Genomic DNA, 4,068 nt, shown 5'->3' with positions numbered 1-4,068 from the left:
CTAATCCCCTCTTCCTCTTCATCCTGCCCTCCTCCTATGTCTTTTCCGCTGTCTTTTCTTTCCCTTTTACAGCCCTTGACAATGAGTTCTTCTTTTACTTCCACCTCCGGCTCCTGTTCCTCCTCAGTCTCCTCTAACTCCATGTCTTACCACTGTATTTGTTTCTCCTTGTACATCACTTGGAAAGGAATCCTACTGTATTTTTCCTACTCTTTCTCATTCTCCCTACTCATCATCATCTTCATTATCCTCCTCCTCCTCCCATATATTTTCCATTGTCTTTTCCACTATCACTTCTTCAACACTTGATAAAAAATCTTGTTGTCTCGTCTTCCTCGTCCTCCTCCTCCTGCCCAGTATCCTCTACTCCCATGTCTTTTGCCACTCCATTTTCCTCTCCTTATTCATCATTTAACAAACTTAACTTAATTGTGACAAATCCCACCCTTTTCTCTCCTCCTCCTCCTCCTCCTCCTCTTCCTCCCCCTCCTCCTCTTTTCCACTGTATTTTCTTCGTGTACATGACTTGGGAATGAATCCTACACAGTACTTAATTTTACCTCCTCTTCCTCCTCCTCCTCATCTTCTTCCTCCTCCTCCTCCTCCTCCTCCTCCTCCCATGTCTTTTCTTCTTCTTGTGCACCACTTAGTAATGAATCCTACCTCTCTCTTCCTCTCCTCCTCCTCCCATGTCTTTTCTTCTTCTTGTGCACCACTTGGTAATGACTCCTATACCTCTCTCTTCTTCTCGAAGCCTTCTCTCCGCCCTCATTGTCCTCCTCCTCCTCCTCTTTCTCCTTCTCCTCCTTGTCCTCCTCCTCCTCTTCCTGGTGTTTTTTGTGTGTCTCCAGGTTTTGACGTGCCGTGCTGTATGAGCCCGATCCCCAAGAGCCGCCTAAAGGTGAAAAATGTATTATCCATTTTAATTACGGGCCCCTGTGGGTTGGCGTCAGATTGGTTTTCTATTGTGTCCCACAGCTCCGTTGTCTCTCTCACACTCTCACTCACTCACACACACATACACACACATACACACACACACACACACACACACACACACACACACACACACACACACACACACACACACACACACACACACACACACACACACACAAACACGCGCGCGCGCGTGCGCGCGCACACGCACGCACGCACGCACACACATACACACACACACACGCACACGCACATGCGCACACACACACACACACACACAGACACACACACACTACTTTACTTTTTTTCTTTCTCTCTCTTTCCACATTGTCTTTCTCTCAGCCTCTAGCAGTGGCAGGAGCCGTGGCACATTTTATTACTTTGTATGTCTCTGCCCACACAGGAGAAGAAGAACAAAAGTTCATCGCAGCCGCTTCAATGTGCAGTCTCTTTGAGCACAGAGCGTCTTTTCTTCCTTTTATATATTTAGCCAGAGATGTTTCACCGAATGTGACTTCTATAGTAGTGCAGATGCTTCACTGAAATGAATGCACTCCCTGCATATAGCGCACCTCCAGTGGCACGCTGTAATAGTCATTGAATGTTAACTACCATAGTACTACAATACTATGACATAACACAGGGCCTTTAGTAATAGGCTATACTACGACTTGGTCATTGCCATTCTGGTAACAACAAATTTATAACGCCATGTCTTAAAGGGTTAGCTTGTGCCACAGTCTTTTATAGTAGGTTTAGCCCTACTACTTGATGTACAGGTATGATGTCTGTGCACTCGGAATTTCAGTTCATCCAGGTCATTTCTGTCAAAAAAGTTTAGTAGTAGGCAACTGGATTAAGACACGTCTTCGGTTTTGTCTCTTGTTGAAGAGATGAAACATTATCTAGCTAAAAAAAAGTTAATTTGCTTACAAACTCTATTGAGTAAGCAACTGAACTGAGCTAGATGGCTTGTGTGAATGAATGAATTAATGGGTTGCTTGCTTGCTTTCAACTTCACCGCACAACCTGGATGAATTCAATTCAGTTATTTCGCCAGACACTTGTCCATATCCACATAATTCATAAGGTACACGTCAGGATAGACCAGGACAAACAAACAGAAACAACACAAAAAAGAACTGTTGCTTGCCTAAATGAATGAGAACATTCACAGACACTTTGCAGGATAGCAGAGCCGGCTGCAGAACCAAGTCGTTGGGCGGGCATTTGATGGAGTATGGGGGGGCACCTTGGCGGGGGGTGTGGGGGTCCTCCCCCAGAAAATTGTGTATTTCTTAGATGCAACTTCCTGCATTTTAACCAAATTGTGGGCACAGTTTCAGCTCTATAAGGAACAGTACTTTTGTTTCTAAATACGGGACAATCCCATTATTTCAAGGGATCACTGTTCACTTATTATTTCACATTTAGGTCTACTGACAATGTCTAAATAGTGTAGCCTATTCATTTATTTCTTTATTAGGGCTATGGTGGTTAAGCACTGGTGGCATTTTATCTTATACTTTATATTTACTGTATTCAGAAAAAATACTCATTTGTCGCATATTAATGACCATATCAGCATGTTTAGGTGAATAGGCCCAGGGGCAATGCCCCCCAATGCCCCCCCGTGGCGCCGGCCCTGCAGGATAGTCTCTGGTCTTTTACGAATTTATAGACAGGACAGTTTGTGAAGAAGACAGGAAGCGAATGGAGAGAGAGACGGGGAGGGGTTGGCAAACGACCCGGGCCGGGAATCAAACCCGCATGGCAGACAAGTGCCCTACCGGTTGACCACAGCAGGGCCGCAGAATAGTCTCTAGAAAAAAAGTCAGTGTGGAGGCCGGCTGGCTGATGGGCGAGGCTAATGCACCCGTATTGGTATCGGGGGCCCCACATGGAACAAGTGCTCAAGCAGAGAAGGCAATTATGTACAACATGCCTGCTTAATTAAGGCAACGACCACACACATACACACGCACGCACGCACACACGCACACACACACACACACACACACACACACACACACACACACACATACACACGCACGCACGCACACACGCACACGCACACAGACACACACACACACACTACCACTACTCCACTCCACTCAGCTAATGCCTCCCCAGCTAGCTCGTATGGATTGGTCAGACAGCACCAATCGGTGAGTAATGACCCAGAGAGCTGTGTCTCGTTCGGGGCCGCTTGGCTCGGTGTCTCAGCAAAACAGACTTCCTCCTCCCCTCTACTACCACAAAGGGCCGCTGACAGCTTTGGCCAGGCCCAGGATACAGTCATCTGAAAGTGCACCTGCCCGCCACCCACCCCCCACCCAAAGTATTCAGGACCCATTTCTGACCACCCCTTGCTTGGCCCTGGGTAACAGAACTTTTTGTCCCCCTCCGTCGGTTTCCCTGCCACCACTGACCCTTTCACGACAGACCCCTATGACACACATTTCAGCCAAGGTTATCAAGCTCTCGTGGCGTGGCGTGGCCTGACTTGGCTTGGCTTGAAGCCCGACCGTCGTTTTTTTTTTATTTCTTCTTCCTTCTTTCTCTACCCTCGCTTATTTCCCCTTCCCTCTCTCCTATTTGAGCTTCCCTCATCGACCCCCCTCACACCACTCGAAGTGGAGTTTATGCACTAAATTTAGTCGGGCGCTCAGGGCACTCATTAATTATAGATCCATCAGCCTGGCCAGGGGGGTGGTGTTGGGGAGGATCTGTGTGTGTGTGTGTGTGTGTGTGTGTGTGTGTGTGTGTGTGTGTGTGTGTGTGTGTGTGTGTGTGTGTGTGTGTGTGTGTGTGTGTGTGTGTGTGTGTGTGTGTGTGTGTGTGTGTGTGTGTGTGTGTGTGTCTGTGTCTGTGTGTCTGTGTGTCTGTGTCTGTGTCTGTGTCTGTGTGTGTGGAGGGGGATTGAGGTTGGGTGGATGGAGGGGGGGGGTCCTCCTCATTGATTTGACTGCAGTGCACTCTAGCAAGTGGGGGGCCTAGTGGGGCCAGACGAAGCCATGCGCTTTGCTTTGCCTTGCCTTGCCTTTTTTCCTCCCTCGCTCAGCACAGCACAGCACAGCAGCTCTATTAGGGCTGATATAGCAGGTGCTGATGGGCCTGTTCCACTGA

This window comes from Engraulis encrasicolus, chromosome 3 (genome assembly GCF_034702125.1).
Source record: "Engraulis encrasicolus isolate BLACKSEA-1 chromosome 3, IST_EnEncr_1.0, whole genome shotgun sequence".
Lineage (NCBI taxonomy): Eukaryota > Metazoa > Chordata > Actinopteri > Clupeiformes > Engraulidae > Engraulis > Engraulis encrasicolus.
This window is presented reverse-complemented; position numbering follows the sequence as displayed.